General features: G+C 35.3%; 1 long non-coding RNA gene across 1 annotated transcript; it reads left to right on the top strand.

Moving 5' to 3' along the window:
• The first annotated feature begins 6,433 nt into the window (after positions 1–6,433).
• On the top strand, positions 6,434–22,820 carry LOC131155414 (uncharacterized). Its single transcript, XR_009136817.1, has 3 exons — positions 6,434–7,065; positions 7,249–7,330; positions 22,535–22,820. It is a non-coding gene; the product is annotated as an uncharacterized LOC131155414 (long non-coding RNA).
• The last annotated feature ends 1,582 nt before the right edge of the window (positions 22,821–24,402 follow it).

The following is a 24,402-nucleotide window of genomic DNA, read 5'->3' as shown; positions in this document are numbered from 1 at the left end:
CACATGCCTTCGTATTTTCTAGTAAGTCATATCATACATAAAACATCTGTTATACTGATAATATTGAAAATATACTCAGGATGAATAGCTAGCTGGTGTCATGTATTACCCCCTATGACGGGTTGTGCAGCTCGAAGGCGGGACCTGACAATGGTTGGCCGACCACTGCTGAATCAAATATGTCTGTAAGTATGATGAGCCCGCCACACCCTAGTCCGGACTGCCAGGTGGACGTCCACACTCTACTAAAAGCCACATCGACTTTCCATCTCCCGTCCCCTCGTGGGATGGTTAGCACTAATCTGACGTAGATATCTAATCTACAATATAGTTACGATACCGAGTTCCTGAACTAAACTAAACTAACATCCTGGTTGTGATAACATATAATACATGATCATATATATAACATCATTACGGTCTCGTGCCGAAAATATAGTAATTACAGACTCGTGCCGAAATCATACATAAATACGGCCTCGTGCCGATAACATAAATACGGCATCGTGCCGATAACATAAATACATGGCCTCGCGCCAAAATCGTTTCAGGTTTATATATTCTGAAAATAAATCATTTATCATATATTCGTCAAAATCATCACAACATAACTTATCTTTTCATAATACCTGAATACATGTTTTGCTCGTAAAGTCTTTCATATCATAATACAATTCTCGTAAAATAATATTCATGCCACACATGTGTTGTTAAAAGTAATACTTCATATTCTAAAATCGTAATTTTCTGGCATCTTATACATACATATGCATTTTAATCATCATAGCAGTATTTTCTCAATCGTACATTTCATTCGTAATAAACAAATATAACATATGCTTTTCTGAAAATAAATTTTTTCATAATCATTAATAATTTGCATGGAAAATAACTGCTTTAATTTATTCCATTACCTAACTATTAAGAAATTCGTTAGGACCCAAATCCTACGCCCTTGGCGCCTGAAATTCAACTCCTAAAATTTACATTTTTCCCAGATTAATTAATCTATTTCTCCAAAATAATACTCATCTATCATTCCCTAGGCTCCATATACCTCAAATTAATATTTAAACTATTATTTAACATCCCCACTTAATTTTCTAAAATTTGCTTGTAGGTCCCAAAATTACACCCGCGGCACTCACTTGAGCCCTAAATTCTAGAAATCCTACTTCAGTCCCAGATGCTTAATATTTTTACATTTCTAAATTAATGCTAATTAATTAAAAAAAGCCCCTTAATGATGTCCGTACCCCAAATTTGGGGTTTTGGCCTGACACCCCCACGAGAATTCCGTCCTGCTAGACTTGTAGAGAATCATCCCTAGATTCTCGCGGTGGTGTCTGTTAGTCAATTAGTCTTATATTTTGCAAGAAATTAAAGAAAAAGGGAAAAATGGCTTACCCTAGGGAATACGCTTTCGTTGCTCCTACCACCGATCCACTCCGATAGAAATGACAGCAGCGGCGAATGGAGTCCAGTGGTATCTTCGGATTTTCGATCGGGCAAAAATCCGTCACGAAATCGAGGAGAGAGGGAGAGAGAACGTAAGGAGAGAGAGAGTTGTAGGAAATTTTGGAGATTTGGAGAGATCTTCCACCAACGATCTGCTCCAGCAAATTTGGAGAGAGCTTTCCCAAGAGCGTCATGGTGGCCTCAGATCGTCGATCCGGCGAACGATAGAGCCGAAATCAAAGAGAGAGGAGAGAGGAATTGTAGAGGAGAGAGAGAGTAAGAAATTTTCTGATTTTTCTGCGTTTAATTCGAGTTTTAGGCTATCTATAGGGTTGCATTCGTCGACGAGACTCGTCACCTCGTCAATAAGTCCCTGAAGAGTTTCGTCGACGAACCTTCACCTTTCGTTGACGAAATTGAGAATTGCCAGAACCCTCCTCGGTATTTTCTCATCGACGAAGTTTGCTGCATCCTCTTTTCTATTCCCATTTTCTCTCTCTTTATTATTTAAATACCATTATTATTCGGACCATTACAGGGAGTGATTTGGGTTATTAAAATTTCTTTCAAATCTTTTAATGAATTTTTAAGCCTTTTAATTTTTTCAAAGATTTCAATCCACAACCAACCAATTCAAGTAAAGAATCAAACAAAACTCAATCAAACAAAATATATTCAATCAAGATGCAGCACTTTGATAGATTCAACTTTGTTGTATGTAACCCTGTGTATATTGTAACAACCTCAAAATTCATACCATTTATATATATATATATATATATATATATATATATATATATATATATATATATCCATATCCATACCTAAGCAGCGGAAACACAAATCATACAGCCATTCACATATATATTAAACAATACCAGAATCCAATATATACAGACTATAGCCAAACAAAAATATCCCTCAAGCATCATTTACTCAGAATTATACACAATTCTGTAAAAAACTCACCCTATAACCAGGGTGATCAAACTACTCTCTATTCGCGAGCCTGATCTACTTGCCTAACTGGCTCACCTGAAAAATGGTAAAGTAATGGAGTGAGTCGACATTCAGTAAGTGGAAATATGCTATTACTAGTGTGTGTCAACTAAGTTAAGAATACTTAAAAATAGTACTGAACTGTAATGCAATAAATCATCTGTAAAGCATATCTTTCTTTCACAATTTAAAATATATTATATTGTCTGTTTTTTTTACTTTTCATACTGATAGTATCATACTATACTCATCATATACTGTAAAACTGTATACATTTACATATCTATACTTTATCCCTAAGACTCTGTACGTCATGATTTGACCCCTCATGATAGGGTTGTGCAGCCCGTAGGCGGGACTTCATCTGGTCGGCCCTCCAAATAAGTCAATATACTCTACACTACTTCAGCCCGGCCAAACTGCATCCTCTCCTAGGCGCGGGACTGGTTACTACCTCGTCTAACCGGCCCCCTCTACCCAGTGTACTAAGGAGCTGCATCCTTTCCGAGCACAGTTAGACGATACCCACACATTATCTGAAATATGTGGCTGCACTCTATCTGTATATAGCAACGATACCGTTCTCTGTAAACTGTATCTGTCTGTAACCTTTCCATAGGGATCTGATACTATATACATATATACATATATACTCTTTTACTGTTTTCATCATGTTCCCAAAAATTACCATAACGTTATCTTTATGTACTGTAAATACTGTAATCTCTGTATATCTATTTGTATACTCTGTATGTTATGGTAATAGGAAAACATGACATGCTATAACACTGTACTATATATACTGATTTGAGTAAAACTGTATACATGTATATGTGTGTGTATATATATGTAGCATGAAACTATTCGTATAAAAGTTGTATATATATGTAAATTTCTCTTTGCATTCAGTATAGTATGATACATTATAAAAGCTGTATAAATTCTTTATCACGTGAAAACCTACTTAGGCCACACAAGCATTTAAATTCATATTCTGTAAATATTATATAACAAACTGGTATAACTATGTGTTCATGAAATCTATAATAGCATTATGAAAACTCCTAACATAGCATATTTCCCTTACTCCAACTTTGAAAAGCCCCTGTAAACTTCTGGCTCTATACCCGCAGGGTTCCTAACTCAACATCCTGAAAACACAATTCCCCAGAACAAAACATTAGTATTTTCTTACCTATAACATTTCTTATAATTGGAAAAAAAGTAAATACTGAATAAAATGCCTTATCCTGAGATTGAGACGAAATCCAACCCAACTTTTCCAGCAATCAGTTCCAGCAGACTTGCAGAGAATCTCGCCAGGAGGGTCGTGGTAGCCTCAGATCTTCGATCCGACGAGAAATAGGGTCGGAAACGAAGAGAGAAGTGAGAGAGAGTCGTAGAGAGAGAGATGAGAAAGAGAGGGGCGCGGATAAATGATAAAAATCTGAGTTTTTCACTTTTATACTGCGGCCTTCGTCGACAAGACACGTCATCTCATCGACGAGTTTCCTTATGTACTCGTCGACGAAGCCCTATATTCGTCAACGAGTTTCCTTATGTACTCGTCGACGAAACTCTGTATTCGTCGACGAGTTCTGACAATTCCTTGAAATTATTATTATTATCCCCAACTATAATTATCTTCATAATGTGATGTCGTCAACGAACTCTCCATATATGATTTATATTCAAGCATCGTAGTGAATGTGAATTTGAATCAAGCCCTGTATATACGAAATCGTTCCTTCAATGCAAACCACAACCCATTTCCTAATCAACTCAAAATTTGAATAAACTCTTTGGTTAATTTTTCTTTGAATGTTAACGTACTTACTTTTGAGATTTTCGCAAAAGTTTGATCAATCAACGTATTTTCTTTCGATTTCCACGATCCCACATCAAAATTGAACTTTAAATTTATATAACTTTCAAATTACGTAATTTATATAATTAAAAAAAATAAATTATTCACACAATTTATATACGTTGAATGTAAAGAGTAATGGAAAGAGAAAATAAAAACGAGTTTTTATGAGGTTTAACTTATCCTCCGTTTACGTTCTCAATTTTGACAAACCATTAAAGAATTCACTACAGCCAATTCCCTTGGAACGGGAGTTGCTTCCTGCATGTATGACTTGTCATAATCGAAATGATCCTGACGCCTGCATATCACTTGCCATCATCGAAATGAACCTGACCCCTAACTGCACAACACTATATATATATATATATATATATATATATATATATATATATATATATATATATATATATATCGGGTTTAGGGTTTTAGCCTTGGTAGCTGGCAAGAACCTCGTTCACAACGCCCACTTACGGCCCAGCAGACCCACACAAATATGTATTTAGTGTGGCCCATGCATGCACGTATGCTTTGTCCTTTTGCTATGTCACATGCATGCATGCGTCATTGAGTCTGAAAAGTACTTTGAAAATTAAATTTGTTTATATTTAATTATCAAAAATAAAAATATATAATTACTTTACCACCAGACTTACATAATTTTTTTTTTTTAAATCGAAGTTGGATTAAATTAACATCAAACATGATGAGTGCATGAATTCAAATGGCTTTATAAGTGATCAACATTTTTTTTTTAAGGGCATTAAACACTAGTCCGTGGAATAGTATATGCGTATGGACCTTATTTGCACAATGCGCTAATGATGGATAGAATTTTACTTGTCTTAATATATAAATTGTGACACCCCGATTTTTCATATCATTTTTTTTACATCATATTTAACGGATACATCAATACTCTGATACCATACATATCACCTTATCCACATTGGGCACGATTATACCAGTCACATTATATTTCAAATGCTTATCAAGAGAAGATAATATATACATACGCCACAATGAATGTACATACCTGAGTATAATCCATCTAAAAATATATACATCAAAACACCCCAAATATAACAAAACTCTAGGAGAAATATCCATCCTTAGATCAAACACTCATCCTGTATATCAAGGTCCTTACTGTACTCTATCTGGGAGCTCTATTACCAATTCGATCTCGATTTTCTGAAATATTTATTACTTGGGTGAGACACATCTCAGTAAGACGGAATAAGTTATTGACAGTGTGTGACAATATGAGTGTGATTACATCAATATACATACATACATATGTATATATTCGGTCAAAACATTATTCAACTGATATGATATCTGATATGTGCAAATAGTTATATAAATATAAAACACAACCGTTATAAACTTTATATCATATTTCTCAGTTTCATTTATTTTTCTCATCTTTCTTTCATTTTAGTTTATTTTCATTATATCATTCTTTTCTCATTTATTCGGCCCATGAGTATCCTTAGTAATCTTTCCATATCGTGTTTGTAGCTCATGGTCATTTCCAATCTGCTATCAAGCCCATGGGTATCCTCTATAACCATAACATGTTGTGTCTGTAACCCATGGCTGCCCTAAGGATTTTTCTTCACGCCATGCTTCCCCCCATGGTCAAGGTTAGGTAGCCCGAAGGATGGATCTAATCGCGGTTGGCCGACTTGATTAGATCAAATAATATCCTATACTTGTCTATAGTAACGAACACATACCCTAGTCCAGAATCTAAGGGGCAATAAACAACTCTACTATGACCCATTCGCACTGCCACACCACATGCTCCACGAGTCCGAGTGGTTGCCCTTTTAAACTGCTAGCATCGGTATTGTGCTCGATATCATAACTAGGGGTACACAAAAATTACCGAAAAATCAAAAATCGGACCGAAACCAAACCAAAACCATAAACGGTTCAGTTTTTTGGTTTTCGGTTTCGGTTGCGGTTTACAAAAATAAAAATGTTTGGTTTCACCAACAAAAAACTAAAAAACCGATATATATATATATATATATATATATATATATATATATATATATATATATATATATATATATACACGGGTTATGTGCCTTATGGTTTTAACTTTTAATTTTTCATTTTCACTTTTCACCTTTTCAGTTTTCACTTTCAATCAATTCACGCCACCTTCCCCCTCCCACCTCCTCCTCTTCCTTCTTCCTCAGTTCCTCATGTCTCTTCTTCATAGTTCACTGTGAGCGGCGTATGTGTGCAGCATGCCTCCCGCCTCCGCCTCCTCCTCCTCTTTCCTCATTTTTCTTTTTCTCTTCTCGGCTCTCGGTGTGAGTATGTGACTCTGTTGTGTCGTCCACCTTGTGTGCCTCCCGCCTCCGCCTCCGCCTCCTCCTCCTCCTCCTTCCTCATTTTTCTTCTTCTCTTCTCGGCTCTCGTTGTGAGTCTGTAACTCCGTTGCGCAGTGTGTCCGTCGTCACTCGTCCGACCTCGTCTGAGTTGTCTCTCAGACTCTCACTCATCACTCTCATAGACTCACTCTCTCGTCTCCGTTGCGCCGTGCGTCTGCCGTCCGGTCTCGTCTAAGTCGTCTCTCAAACTCTCAATCGTCTGTAGGTCTACTGCTTTTGCTACTCTGCTAGCCAACACCTCTACGACTCTACCTAGCGCCTGCAGCTTTACCTCCCTCCCGACCCCTGTATCTTCAATTCTTCAGAGCACCTGCGTCCTGCTGTAAGCCTGTAAGTTTTATATGCTTTCTTTGTTTTATTTTCTGCTTTTATTTATATGTGGATAAGAATACAATGCACTTAAAACCGCACCTGAACCGCCACATTTTCGATTTTTAATTAAAGCATAATTTCGGTTCGATTTCTGTTTCGATTAAAAAATCCCAAAACTGAAAAATTTAGTTCGGTTTTCAGTTGTGGCCAAAATCGAATCGCACCGAACCATGTACAGTCCTTATCATAACCCATTGCCGAGATATACATATCCATCCATCAGGTTTTCATTTCCACTATTTCACTTTTCTCATATCAACGTTTCACATATCAATACATATATTCATTGCATTTGTTACGCTGCAATGTTTACAATTCCAGTATTCACATTTCATTTCCAATATTCATATTTCATTTCCAGTATTCACACTTCATCATTCACAAATCAATTCCCAAATTTTATTATTCATATTGCAGAATTTCACATTGCAATATTTCCATATTCATATATCAAAATTCACATATCCAGTATTTTCATTCAATATTCATAAAACAATATTCCTAAGAGATTTCTCATTTTTCTACTATTTCATTCTCAGCATTTCAACTTCACAGTTTATCTTATAATAATATATAAGCAAATATGGGAATATATCACATTTCATATATTTAATCATTTCCAGTATGCACATATCAGTTGTTTATTTTTAGTCTCATTTCATAGAAAATCATTTCCATATTTCCCATATTCTACATTTCTCAATATTTACATATATCAGTGTTTTATATTTACACTGTTCCCATAAAATCATTTCCATATATACATTTATCCCTTTTCAATAATTTTATAGAAAATCGTATAACTTTTCTACATTTCATTTCATTTTCTCAGGGATATTCATCATCATAACATTTTCCTTGATTTCCCATTTCAAATCACATTTTACACAATACATTTCATAATTTTCATAAAATCATATGCCACACAATTTCTCATCTATTATTCATATCATCATCATAATAATTTCAGGAAAAATACGATAATTCATTTCACATATATTTCAACCAGTATTTCATAAAAATACCTGCTATAACTTATTCCCCTTACATGTCTTATTGAAATGTGCACACAATTCAATCCTGAGCTAGTGGTATTTCTAGCACAAGAACCTATAAATTACATTTCCCCTAAACATTCAATAAAATTCCAACATAATTTCCATAAAACATTTCCTAGGCTCCAAATAACCTAAATAAATTGTTAAACTCCAAAATAATCAACTTACCTTGGTTTTCCTGAATTATGCTTGTAGGGTCCTGAAATTACACCTGTAGGGCTTACCCGAGCCCTGAATTTAATAACCCTAATTCAACCCAAAATGCCCAATATTTAACATTTCCAAATCTACAATAATTAAATAATAATTAGCCCCTTAATAATCCCCTTAGCCTAATTTTGGGGTTATACTTACGACAACCCCATGAGAAATCCACTCTACTAGACTTGTAAAGAATCGTCCCTAGATTCTCGTGGTGGTGTTTGATCGTCAATTGGGCTTAAGATTTACGAGAAATTGAGATAAAAGTGAGAATTGGGTTTACTCGAGGAGATATGCCTACTCGCTCCTATGACAAATCCACTCCGGTAGAAATGTCGCTAGCAGAGAATGGAGTCCGACGGTATTTTCTGATTTTCGATCGGACGAATATCAGCTGAAAAATTGAAGAAAGTGGGAGAGTGAGACGGAGGAGCGACGAGAGAGCGTGAGAAAGATATGGACAATTGCAGACAGGGGGTGCAGAATTGAATGAAATTCAATTCTCCTGAAGCTGGAAGCTTCAGAAGATATATATAATTTAATTAATAATAATTATTTATTTATTCATTTAATTATTTATTTTAATTAACTTAATTATTTATTTAATTTTAATTTAATTTAATTTAATTTATTTTTTAAAAAATCATTACACCTAAATATTTTTGGGGTCCTTACGTTCTCCCTTCCTTATAAAATTTTGTCCTCGAAATTTGTTGAATAGAACCCAAATAAAATCCATCGTTAACCTAATAAGTTTTGAGTTAATCTTGTAAACCACCCTATTAGAATTGGTAACTGATATAAATCGATGGGTGTACATCTTGTCCTAATACACCTTACTTGTGACGACCTGCTATTTAACTGGGGTTTTTTATTTTTATTTTTTATACTATAACATTCATAATGCTCTGATACCAAACTGAATTAAACCCAACCTTTAACCTAAGGAGCGAGAAGCAGAAATCAAATAAACATAACCATATATAATTATATACAATACCAGAGTGCTAAAATGTTTCCCAAAATATACATATATGACTGTTTCCCAAAATACCCTCAACTGGCTAGGGTTATACAAAAATACTCCAAAAAATGCTCACTCTGTTGTCAGGGCAATACTAAGGGCCTTCTATCTGCGAGCCTGATCTACTCGCCTACCTGGATCACTTGAAAAATATTAAAGTAATGAGATGAGTCAACGCTCAGTAAGACGAAATATGCTATTGCTAGCGTGTGGCAAATGAGTTACAATACTATGAAAATCTATAGTACTATATATTCATGTATCACTAAATCTATAAATACAATACCAGTAATATAAACCATCACCTTTTCCCTGTTGCTTAACATATCTGTACTTTAGGTTTCTACTTAAAATACTTCTAATGTATATAAGTATATTTTTTGTCTTTATAAATCTGTATATACATAATAATAGCTAAAAACTTCCCTGTGGATAACTGTATGTCATGATTTAACCCCTCATGACAGAGTCGTGCGACCCGTAGGTGAGACCTATCCTGGCTGGCTGACCAAGATAAACCACTATATACCACGTGGGCCCTCTTAAACCCATATTTGATGGGGAGCCTGTCCACTCGTGGGCTCTATACGATCGACTTATATACCACGTATTATTTGAATAGGCGGTTACACTCTATATTGGATGTAGCTACGGTACCGTACTCTGTAAACTGTAATGGTCCAATAGGGTCTGATACTATATAATACATTTATGTATATAAATATCTGTTTTACCATGATTCTGAAATAACTGTATTTACCATGACGCTATGATAAACTGTATCTGTATCAACTGTATTTCTGAAATGAACTGTAAAACTGTATGTCATGGTACTGTAAACTATATAATCATGGTATTCTATAATTTATGAAAAAATATATTCACTGTCTGTATATTGTGTAAAACATAACTCTAAAAAATACTGTAAAGCATGTCTCTGTATAATATCTATATTCTTAAGCCACACAATGATTTAAAACATATAATACATAATTGATTAATTGTATAAATTTATGTTGTGAATAATAATCTGGTAAAATATACATTTCATACTAAAAATCATTCCAAAACTGCCTAGCATAGCATATTTCCCTTACCTGATTTCTGCTAAAATCTCCCCACTGTAACGGGTCTTACATCCGTAGGGTTCTCCACTCAACACCTTGAAAACCATAAATCCCATAACAAAATATTACTATTTCTACATCTACGTCATTTCCTACAACTCCCGAAAAGCCTAATTTCGAATAAAAGACTTTACCCTAAATCTGGGATGAATTCCAACTTCGTCCCACCGACGATCTGCTCTGGCAGACTAAAGGAGAACTTCCCCAGAAGCATCGTGGTAGCCTCAGATCATCGATCCTGTGAACAACGGAGCTAAATTAAAGAGAGATGGAGGTGGAGCCATAGGAGAGAGAGAGAGAGAGAGAGAGAGAGAGAGAGAGAGAGAGAGAGAGAGAGAGAGGGAGTGAATTTCTATAAGTTTTCTGCGCAAAAATCCAACTTTCAGCTATTTATAGAGCCGGATTCGTGGACGAGACCCGTCACCTCTTCGACGAGTCCTGTACAAAGTTCGTCAACGAACCTGCACCCTCGTCGATGAACTTTAGACTTCCAAAAATCCTCTCTCGGTATCTTCTCGTTGACGAGATCCTAAAGAACCCTCGTCGACGAAACCTCTGTGTACATCGACGAGGCCTAGGAAATTTCTTGGAATTATCATCTCCAAAATGCAATATCGTTGACGAAGTCGGCTGCCTCCTTCTATTACTGTTTCCATTTTCCTCCCTCTTTATTATTTAAATATCATTATTCTTCGGGTCATTACATTGCTTTAGCTCCAACACTCGACAACTTCAATTTTTTTACCTTGAGTCTTTCAAAAATCCAACACTAACATAACCTTAAAAGAATTAATAGATAACTGTCCTTTGATAATGATATGACCCAAAATTTCTGTATTAGTTGTTCAAAACCCACATTTCCTATTTAGCATGTACTGATGCTCTCATAGTGTTTGTAAAATTAATCACAAATATTGTTCATGTTCTTCTTAAGTCTTTGAATACCCTAAAAATCATCCATAAAATTACAATACACTGATCCAACTATGATTGAATGACTTGATTCATTATATCTATGAAAATGTAAGGTGCATTAATAACCCTCAATTAGTAACACAAAAAACTTATTGTGATCTTACTATGTATTCAATTCTGTCTTTGAAATGTATAATTTCCAATTCTTAATTAGTGATAATTTAATTGTAAATCAATCTTCAAAAATTTTGGGATTTATCAATTATTCCAATAATCCCCCAATCTCTGGAAGTCGATACCAATTCCTACTGTAACGTGATTCAACTTCCAATGATTAATGCATAACCTCAAGGCCCCATTATATCTCTTAGTGAATAACACAAGTGCAACCTATAATGATATACTAGGTCGAACATATTCTTTGTTAAGGAAATCTTCTAGTTGCACCTTAAGTTACCATAGTTCAGTTGATGTCATTCTATAGGAAGCAATCGACATAGGCTCCGCTCCTAGCACCAAATTAATATTATATTCAATCTCCTCTTGAAGGTAGCCCCGATAAGTCATCTGGAAAGAATATCTAAAAATTCATCACCTATGTGTAAAGAAGTTTGGGATTTGTTAACTCATATATTTCTTCCATCACTGCTACAACCCCAAACATGCGCCCAAATTCTATCCTTTCCCAAGCACTCAAGATGTCAAGTATGAGAGCTTATTAGTTAGAAAGAAAACTCTCACTCCATTTGGATCTCTGAATACTATTTTCTTTTAAAAAAAATCAACTAGGTGTATAATAAATTGTTAACCCTCAATGGTTAGCCTCTTCTTTAAACAAAGAACTTACAATGATGATTCATACTCATCAAGAACCATACCTACTAAAAAATTTCAGATCAGGATTTATAATCATTTGTTTATCAGATCAAATGTATAAAAGCACTTCAAAACTCTCATCATAACTTTATAATTCGTTTGAATAAAAATTATATGAACTTCCAAACATTCCCTAGAATTTTAATCACCCAATTCCATTTCAATGCCAATCTAATGCATAGGCTTACACTTTTAAATTAAGATAAAGTATCATTTTTCTACCAAATTGGTTCTTAAATTTTTTTTTCCTTGCTTCAAACAGTTTTTAAGACTCAACTTCTAAGCTTTGGTGACACATATTGAATATCAAAATATAGTTGGAAAATATCCTTAATGAAAAACAAGGATTGCAATTATGGCAAGTCTAAGTCTTGGTATACTGACTCAAGCCAACCCTGATCTTGCTCCAGTGATTGGCCAAATATGTAATAAACACGTGTCTTGGTTTTTGGTACAAAGAACAATACTAATGAAGTTGTTTAATTAGCTATGATCAGTGATTGAATATTTTCTGGAAGCACAAATCTTGTGTGGAATGGACCAGGAAGGAAAGGGTGACGTTTATTTGTACCAGAGAGTTGCTAATGGTAGAAAAATCAGATTCTGAGGATGGTTTCAAAAGCCACAATCAATTATAGACAACAATAGAAGACTCCACATTAGGTTGTATACAAATCAAATCCCAATAGAGCTTATGCCTAAGAGGTTAAATTGGTATCCCATTGCCAAGTAAGATTCGCATAGGATAGAGCAAAAAGATAAAGTTCCGGGTCCTAGCATGTCCAATTTCTTTCTGGATAGTAGATTGCTAAAAGTCCAAGTATCATTATGATTTTTCTTCTAATTAAGTTGATAAAGATGATTGTTTTTGGTGTTATTTGATTCACAGGATCCTTCAGGTTACTTGGCAATGTGATGCCCATGACATCTTATTCTTAGGTTTGTTTTCAGCTTATGGTGACAGCATCACTTCCCAAGGAATAAATAATTTCCATAGAACATAGAAGTCAAATTGTTGCCCACTTAGTATCTTACATTTTTATGGGCTTCTTAATTTTAGGATTACACTGTCCCCATTATTTTGGCCGACTTATGGAAATATGAAAATATGTAGTCGATGCACACTCTCGTCGACCCATCTTCCTTCCTCATAAACAATACTAGTGCTCCCTAGGGTGACACACTGGGCTTGATAAACCTCTTATCTAACAATTTTTCGCAACTATTCATCCAATTCTTTCAGCTCTGCTGGTACCATTTTGTACGGCGCTTTCAAAATCGGCGCTGTCCCCGGAACCAGATCAATAGCAAATTCTACCTCATGTTCATGAGGTAGTCCTGAAAAATCCTAGAAAAATATATCAAGAAAAGTCCTCACTACCGGGATATCCTCAACCCTCAACTCCCCTTCTAATACTTCCTTCACACAGGCCACAAATCCTTGAAAACCCTCCAACAACAACTTCCTCGCCTGAATGGTAGATAACAACTGTGGTGAGGTGCGCACACATGGCCCCAGTAAACTATACTCCTGTCCTCTTGGAGGTCCGAACACTACCTCTTTCTAATAATAGTTAATACTGGCCTAACTGATAGCTAGTCAGTCCATTGCCAGGATCAAAACAAACTAGTGCCTATAAAGCACTACAAGACCAGCAGACAATATCCTTCCCTGAATATCTGCTGGACAATCCTTAAACACCCTTCTACATTTTACCATTGTTCCTGTTGGTGTGGTTACAAATAATTTGATGTCTAACAATTAAGTTTTTATCTTACACAATCTGATATATTCCCAAGAAATAAACGAATACATTTCTTCTAAATCACATAAAACAATAACTTTAACTAAAATTATAACTTTACTACCTGTCACCATGTCTCCTGCGGCCTTAGTATCTCACGGCGTCAGTGCATAAACTTGCGTTAGAGTAGTATTCATCTGTTGTCCGCCTCGAGGTGCCTAATAGTCTCCTCTATATGGTCAAGGAGTAAACGCTATCGCTGGAGGTGCCTGACAATTTTTTAAAATATGTCCAGGCTGATAGCACCGATAACAGATAACCTCCCTCACTCGGCACTCTCCTGTGTGTCTCCTGTAACATCTGGGACAAGAAGGAGGCATGTGTCTACCCTATACTATTTGTTCTCTTCCTCCCTGTTGCTATCCCCCTCTGCTATCATATCTCCTTCACGACCCTCAACTGGACCCTGCCTGAAAATCGGGAGGCACGAGCCTTTTTCCCTAGCTCTGTCCTACACTGCCACCATGTCTTCTCCAAGTCCCCTAACTGGTACCTGCCTGAAATTCAGGAGGCATAGATCTCTTCCTCTGATTCAGGTTCATAAACTCTTTTGCCTAAGCATTTTTGGTAGAAGAGTAAATATATTGATCATAAAAAATTTCTTTAAAATGGTTCCATGTTAGGGTTGCTGGTTCTACCCTTTGTTCTTCAAGTAGCTTTACCGACATCCACCAATACTTGGCCTCCCTAGTTATTTTCAAAACAACATACAAAACTTTCTGCTCATCTGCATCGCGGAGACTTGCTAATATATCTTCCATCTCTTGGATCCATTCCTTAACAATGATTTGATCAGCTCTCCCCATAAAAGTCGAGGGATTTATGTGGATAAATTGCTCGACACTGCAACCCGGGTCAGCTAGTAGGCAGTTCTGTCTCCCATAGTTCCACACAATCCCAGCCATGACCTGCTGGCCTGCACTACACAGCACCTATTCAAGGTCACTGCCATCTATGCTAGAAGCCCTCTCGTTACAACTACTTTCAGTATTTACGTTGTTATTCCCAGGGTCTATTTTGAAAGGGGAACAACTAGTCTCAGTATACAATTACTATCACACAACCAATACACTGCTATAACTCATAAATTACTCTTCTATGACCCTTTATCTTCACGTCCTGAATCTGCATTTAATATTCAGTCCTACCACTCAAAAACAAGACCCAGCAATAGTATCCATGGTTTTCCTGAAATCGTCATCCCAAGAAAAACATAGAAACAAACCCGGTACTCTTGTCTCTAGGCCGCAAGATAGAACCCTAAATTCTAACCTCATCCTTCACAATGACTGACTTACATTTCAATCTACCCATCTCCTATTTTCCTCAAAATCCATTCCTATACTCTGATATTGTATTCCGCTGTTTACTAAAATATGTAGAACCTAGCAACCTAAGCTCTGATACCAAACTATGATGCCCCAATTTTTCATACCATTTTTTCTTTTACATCATATTTATCGAACACGTCAACACCCCGATACCATACATATTACCTGACCCGTATTGGGCACCAGTATACCGGTCACATTATATTTCAAATACTTATCAGCGGATGACAATATATACATACGCCACAACAAATATACATACTCTATAATCCATCCAAAAATATCAGGATCCCTGCTCCACTTTATTTGAGAGCTTTATTACCAACTCAATCTCGATTTCCTGAAATATTTAATACTTGGGTGAGACACATCTCAGTAATATGGAATAAGTTATTTGACTCACTCGAAAAATGAGTAGCTTGGAAGCTATCCCAAGTATAGGAGTTTTGTCGTGTAATATTCAGCCCAAAGGCCAGTCGTTTCCTCAAGGAATGCGGTTTAAATTCCAAATTTTACGTATTTCTAATCGAAAATAAAAAGTTACTGAACTCAGTTCAGATTCGAGGTTTTCAGGATTGTTTAAGATTTCTTTTGACAAATTAAATGAACATGCAAATTAAACCCTAATCCTAGCATGCACTGAATTAAATAACGAGAAACAGAAAACCTACGTCTAATCAAGCAAGAATTTAAACACGCATTGAACTTCGGAATGAAAGCTAAAAACAATAATTTTAACACGTAATTAAAACACGCAATAATGAAAACTCAATCAAACACAAATGTGAACAATAAAAAAAACCGAACTTTTAACAAATTTAAGAACTTGAATCAAAATCAAACTTTAAACGCAACAAGAGTAAGACCAACCTAAACTAAACCGAACTTCAACAAACACAATTTAAATTTTAAAGAGAACTACTAATATAACTTCTACAAAAAAAAAAAAGAATTATTTTTTTTTTCTTTTTGTATTTTAAAAGACTAAACCAAACTTTAATCAACTACCTTAAGAAAAATTAATTCTAATGCTAATTAGTAATTAAAAAAATAAAAATAAATAAACTTTAATAATAATAACACCCAAACTATATTCCAAAAATTAAAACTTTAAAATAAAACTTTGCCAAAGAAAGTAAATAACAATAACTCAATTTAAAAAAAACAATAATAACAAGAATCAATTAAAAGAAAGAAAAAGAAGGGAGAGATAGTTGGGAGATGGCTGGCCGTGGCTGGCAATGGCTTCAGCAGCTGTCTGAATACGTGAAATAAATCTCAGGATGGATAGTTAGTTGGTGTCATGTATTGTCCCCACATGACTGAGTTATGCGGCCCGAAGGCGGGACCTAGCAATGGCTGGCCGACCATGGTAGATGAAAAACTCTTATCTGTAAGTATGATGGGCCTACCCCACCTGGTCCAGACTGCCAGGGGAACATCTCCAAACTATACTGAAACCACATCGACTGCCACCTTACCACACTCTGATTGTGTAGTTGTACTATCATAATCTAAATATATATAGCTACGATAATGTGCTCCTAAAAACTGAACTAAACTAAGTCATCCGAATTCTGATATCATATACTATGTTTCATATGCTGAACATAATTGTTTCATCATAATATCTGACATAATAATAATTTATGGAAAATAACATATCATACATCACAGCCCTTGCTGTAGCGACCCTAATTTCTTTTAACATAAAATGTAATATAATGAATGGAAAAGTCAACCCGAACCTGTGGGTAACGGGAACACTTGTCAATCACAGCAGAAACTTAAGCAGGAGTAAAATAAAATCTCAATCATACAACCATGAAACATAATACCAAAGTTATTTACATTCTCAAAATACTGTATTTATTTACAATTTTTTAAAAATTCAAAATAACACTAGGATCGTATAACAAAAATCTCATGATCCTAGCTCAATGCTTACCCTTCTAGTAGGGAAGCTAAACCCACTTAACGGCGGCCCTGACCCGCCGATCTCTCTGGGTTTCTTGAAAATCATTTAATATTCGGGGGTGAGACACTTCTCAGTAAGGGAAAATAAACTAAATACTGTTGTGTGGTAACATGAATATTTAATGCAATTATACATATACAGTACATTTCATATTTTCGTAAACATTCCACATATCATACAAGATAATCATATAACCTCATTTTTGTTAATAAATCATAATATACATTAAACATCTATTACAACTATAATACTGAAAATATACCAAAAATGAATAGTTAGCTGGTGTCATGTATTACCTCCCATGATGGGTTATGCAACCTGAAGGCGGGACCCGACAATGGCTGGCCGACCACTGCCGAGTCAAATATGTCTATAAGTACGATGAGCCTGCCACACCCTGGTCTGGACTGCCAGGTGGACGTCCACACTTTACTAAAAGCCACATTGACTATCCATCTCCCACCCCCTCGTAGGGTGGTTAGCACTAATCTGATCATAAACATCTTATCTATAAGCTATGGTACCAAGCCCCTGAATTGAACTAAACTAACATCCGAGTTCTGATAACATATAATACATGATATAATAGCGGCCTCATGCCAATCATTTTCATAAATACGGCCCCACGCCGGAATCATAAATACGGCCTCGGGCCGAAATCATACATAAATACGGTCTCGTGCCGATAACAGAAATACATGGCCTCGCACCAAAATCGTTTCAGGTATATACATTATGAAAATAAATCATTTATCATATATTCATCAAAATCATCACAACATAACTTATCTTTTCATAATACATGAAAACATGCTTTACCCGTAAAATCTTTCATATCATAATACATTTCACGTAAAATAATATTCATGCTACACATGTGCTGTTAAAAGTCATACTTCATATTCTAAAATAGTGGTTTTCTGGCATCTCATACATACATATACATTTTAATCATCATAGCAGTATTTTCCTAATTGTACATTTCATTCGTAATAAACAAATATAACATATGCTTTTCTGAAATTAGATTTACTCATAATTAATAATGATTTGCATAGAAAATAACAGCTTTAGTTTATTCCCTTACCTAACTACTGAGAAAGCCCCTAAAATATCCTAACCTGACCCCCGTAGGATTTCCTAATCAATACCTAGAAACTGAAAATTTTCAGTATTAAACCTCAGTATTTTCATGCGTATATTATTTCCTATAACTATTGCAAGACCAAATTCGGCTTAAAAAGTCTTACCTCAACTTAGGGATGATTTTCAACTTCGTTTTCCCAACGATTCGCTCCAACAAACTCGTAAAGAACTTCGCCAGGAGCGTCGTGGTAGCCTCAAATCTTCGATCCGGCGACTGGCGGGGCCAAAATAGAAGAGAGAGAGAGAGAGAGAGAGAGAGAGAGAGAGAGAGAGAGAGAGAGAGAGAGAGAGAGAAGACTTAGCTTAATTGTGAAGATAAATTAGGAATTTTTTATATTTATAGAACAGGGGATTCGTCGACGAGACACGTTACCTCGTCGACGAGTCTTTCATTAAATTCGTCGATGAAGCCCTGTATTTGTCGACGAAATTCAGAGCGGCCAAAAATCCCGCTCGGTATTTTCTCCCTTTTAATTATTCAAATTTCATTTTTATTCAAGTTGTCACATTTGCGCCAGCATATCATATCATATAAATTATGGCCCTTGCCCCATTTCATATAAATTACGGCCTTTGCGCTGTTACATTATAATATACTTTAAACATATTTCTGTACTATTTTTAACAATTTCCTGAAATAGTGATAGCATGCTTATTCTGAAAACATAGTATTTTGTTATTACATAAAATCATAAAATTCTATACCTATGCTGCACAAAAGTAAATGATGTTCTACTTATAAAATATGCACTGAAATCATTTTCCATGATTAAATGTATTAAAACAAACTCCTATTAACAGCAGTAAATTTCCCAAACATAATTATATGCTATACATAATTTCCTAAAATAAAATGTTGTAAAATAGTAAATATTTCCATGAAAAATATTGACTAAATTTATTCCCTTACCTGGCTTACTGAGATGCCCACACAGTTCAATCCTAAACCCGTGGCATTTCCAACACAAAATCTACAATTTCTATTTCCCAAAAACATTCAACATAATTCCAACATAATTTCCATAAAACATTTCCTAAGCTCCCAATAATCTAAATAAATTGTTAAACTCCAAAATAATCAAATTACCTTGGTTTTCCTTAACTATGTCGATACGGTCCCGAAATTACACTTGCGGCGCTTACTCCAATCCTGAATCAAGAATCCTAATTCCATGAAATCAACCCTAAATAAAATATTATTTTAATATTTTCTAAGCCCATAAATTCTAAATAAATAATTATACTCTCAAATATAACCTATTTACTTAATTCCTCAAATCTCACTCTCGCTTTGGAATAGTACTTAGGAAACCCAAATTGAAAATTTACTCCAACCAAAATGACAACAATCGCGACTAGGACCCCGTGGTGGTGCCCAATCGTCGACTTGACTGAAGATCTAAGGAGAAAATGAGAAAATAAGGAAAGGTTACCTTAGCCCAGAAATGGTGTCTATGCCGCTCCTATGATAAATCCGCTCTGATAGAAATGTCGATGGCGGAACTAGGAACCCAACAGTATTTTCGATTTTTCGATCGATCAAATATTTGCTGAGAAATTGAGAGAGGAAGAAGAGAGGAGGAGAAAGAGAGAGAGCGTGAGAAGCTTGAGAGGATGCGTTCTACTTCCTTCTTCCTGAAGGAAATTTTTCCTTCAAGTTTACCTTTATATATATATATATATATATATATATTAATTATTATAATATCATATACTTATTTATTTAGGTATGTATGTATATTATTTTTATTATTTAATAAATTCAATTCAACAATGTTTAATTAATTAATTAATTAATAATTAATAGGTAATAATTAATATATTATTATTATTATTATTATTATTATTATTATTATTTTCCACACTTCTATGCATATAATTTTCTGGGGCGTTACATTATCCCTTCCTTATAAAAATTTTGTTCTCAAAATTTGTTGAATACAACCCCAAGTAAAATTCATCATTAACCCAATAAGTTTTGAGTTGATCTTTTAAATAAGTCCATTAGAATTGATAACTAACATAAATTGATGGATTACACATCCTGTTCTAATGTACCTTACTTCAGTACTAACACTCAATAACTTTAATTTTCATCTTCAGTCTTCCAAAGATTCAACACTAACATAACCTTAGAATAATCAATAGATAATTATCCTTTGATTATGACATGACCCAATGAAAATAGGATATAGTTCCCAAGAGGGGGGAGGGGGTGAATTGGGTTTTAAAAGATTTATGTTCTTTTTAAAGACTTTTGAATTATAACAATAAACACAACCCAAACACAATCGCAAAATACGTATAAAATAATCAATCCAAATCAACTACAATCAAAACGAAATAACCAAACACTTGATATTTTGTAATAATAGCCCTGTAGTAATATGCAATGCTTGTTGGATTTGTATAAACCATGTGTTGAAATTCACAATCACACTTCTTCCCAATGTTCAGCTTTTAAATAAACTTTCAGTTTAATAAGTTTAGGATGATCAACCAAAGTAGTCTCTTTCGGTTTCCACAATCAATTCTGATCAAACCAAAACAAATTATCTTCCAGTTTATTTAACAACTAAATACTCAAGAATTAAGAAATTATAAAGCATCCACACAGTTTATAAAGTGTGCTGAAAAGTAAAGAGTAGGGAAGAGAGAGAGGAATAGTCAATTTTACAAGGTTCAGCTTATACCCAACCTACGTCCTCGCCTTTGGCAAACCACTAAAGGATTCACTAGGTCAGTTCCTTTGTCAGGCAGAACAACACCGTTTACAACACTCCTTTCGATTAGGTTAAAGCCTGCCTCTCCAAACGATATTTCCTCGCTTGTCACAATGATCCAACAACCTTGAATCATCGAGAAACAAGAAAAGAGTAGAGAAAGGTTTGTGTACAAGAGACACTCTCACAACAAAGCTGGTTAGTACAATTTTCAGCACAAATATGCTTCAATATAAATCAATATAAAGAGATTGAAACTTAATTGAATTTAGATCACTGAATATATCTTCCGTGTATTGAAAGATTCAGACTTTGAATGCTTAAATTCGGAGTTGAGATCAACAGTAATTCAATAGTGAACGTAGGATGAGCACAAGAGAGATTGAGAGCTTTGAGAGAACTTTTATTGCTGAAAAATTTCTTGGTGTATAAAATCATTATATTTGGGGCTATTTATAGATGTTTAAAAGATAATTCCTTACCCCCCCCCCCCAATTTTACTTGGAGTAAACATCAAGTTTTCAAAAAGAGTAGAGCCTAAGAAATCCATTTAAAAATTCTTCCCATTGAGTTTTTAAAAGTCTGTTCGAGTGGCAGTCGCCTGCCACAATCTAGCGGTAACGACCTGCTATTTAACTGGTTTTTTTTTATATACTATAACATTTAATAATGCTCTAATACCTATTAAACTAAACCAAAACATCAACCTATACAGCGGGAAGTGGAAACCATATAACATAATCCAGAGAATATACAATACCAGAGTGTCTAGATATTCCACAAATATTACATCTATGACTATTTCCCCAAAATACCCTCAACTGGGTAGAGCTATACAAAAATACTCCCAAGATAGTCACTCTACTGTCAGGGCAATACTGAGGCCCTTCTATCTGCGAGCCCGGTCTACCCGCCTACCTGGATCACCTCAAAAATATTAAAGTAATGGGATGAACCAATCAGTAAGACGAAATATGCTATTGCTCGTGTGTGGCAAATAAGTTACAATATTATGAAAATCTGTTTCTATATAATCATGTATAACTGGATCTGTGAATACTATACAAGTAATAAAAACCACCACCATCTCTATGTTGCTTAACATATCTGTATTTTAGGTTACTATTCGAAATACTTCTAATGTAAATATATATTTTCTGTTCCTATAAATCTGTATAAATATAGTAATAACTGTAAACTTCCCTGTGGATAACTGTGTGTCATGATTTACCCCTCATGACAGGGTTATGCGGCTCGAAGGCGGGATGTATCCTGGTTGGACGACCAAGATAAATCACTATACTCCCTCAGTCAGATCGGCCATTCCTACACCCATATCTGATGGGGAGCCTATCCACATCTAGGCACGATTGACCTACTGCCACGTATTATCTGAATAGGTGGTTGCACTCTGAACTGAATATCTGTAGCTACGTTACAGTACTCTGTAAACTATAATGGTCCAACAGGATCTCATACTATATAATACATTTCTATATTCAACTAATTGTTTTACTATGATTCTGTAATAACTGTATTAACCATGACACTAAAATAAACTGTAACTGTGTCAACTATATTTCTGAACTGAACTATAATCTGTAAGTCATGGTACTGAAAACTGTATATGTAATGACCCGAATAATAATGAGATTTAAATAATAAAGAGGAAGGGAAATGGAGACCGTAATAGAAAGAGGAAGTCGACTTCGTCGACGAACGCGAATTCACTTTGGAAGGAATAACCAAGGGGAATCATCACGGCTTCGTCGATGAATACAGGGGATTTGTCGACGAATACAGGGGACTCATCGATGAATACAGGGGACTCGTCAATGAGGATATAAGAGAATTCGTCGACGAATACAGGGGATTTGTCGACGAAGAAATATCGAGAGAGGTTTGAACCGGCTGAATTTCGTCGACGAGGATTGAATTTTGTCAATGAATTTATTAAAGGATTCATCGAAGAATGACGTGGCTCGTCGACGAATCCCTTACTCTATAAATAGCAAAATCCGGATTTTTAACTTCCTAAAGAAGCTAACTCTCTCCTCTCTCCTCTCTCTGTCTCTCCCCTTCGGTTCCCTCTCTATCTCTCTTCAATTTCGGGCTAGATTTACGCCGGATCGATAGTTTGAAGCCACCACGACACGCCTGGGAAAGTTCTCTCCAAACCTACCAGAGCGGATCGTTCGTGAAAGTAAGTTGGAAATCATCCCTGAGTTAAGGTAAGACTTTTTAAGTCAAATTTGGTCTTGCGATAGTTATAAGATATGATGTACACATGAAAATATTGAAGTTTAATACTAGAAATTTTCATTTTCAGGGTATTGGTCAGGAAATCCTACGGGTGTTAGACTAGATTATTTTGCGGGCTTTCTCAGTAGTCAGGTAAGGGGATAAACTAAGCTAGTATTTTATGAAAAATGTATGTATATTATTATAGAATTTGATTTTAGGGAAATGACTGTATTTATATATGATATATATTTGGGAAAATATGGTTAAAATCATGGTATGTTAAATGTGCGGAAAATCTGTTCAATATGGCATGAGTATAAAATGTTTGAAATACTATTTTTTGGAATGGGGTTATGATACAGATTTTTATAATGGGAAAACCGGCGTACGGGCCGAGATTTTTATATATGTTTGTCGGCGTACCGGCCGTGCTATGATGTGATTTGCCAGCGTACGGGCTGTGCTATGATGTGATTTGCCAGCGTACGGGCTGTGCTATGATATGTTTTCTGGCGTACGGGCCGTGCTATGATGTGATTTTTCAGTGTACGGGTTGTGCTATAATTTGCCGGCATACAGGTCGAGCTATGATAAAATGTGTAATACCGGCGTATGGGCCGATGATTTTCATGATATACGTATATATGCAAAATGATATGATTGGTGTGAAAATTAATGATAAGAAATATCCATGTATCACAGTTTCAATATATGTTATATGGTATCAGAACTTGGTTGGCTTGGTCTAGGCTAGTATTTGCACGGTACCGTTGTTATGTGTCCACGGTCTTCGTGACCATGATATTTGTGTTAACTCCACTGTACGGAGTGGTGTGAGATTGGATGGTCGATGTGGTCTTTAAGAAG

This window comes from Malania oleifera, chromosome 5 (genome assembly GCF_029873635.1).
Source record: "Malania oleifera isolate guangnan ecotype guangnan chromosome 5, ASM2987363v1, whole genome shotgun sequence".
NCBI classification, from domain to species: Eukaryota; Viridiplantae; Streptophyta; class Magnoliopsida; order Santalales; family Ximeniaceae; genus Malania; species Malania oleifera.
This window is presented reverse-complemented; position numbering and strand designations above follow the sequence as displayed.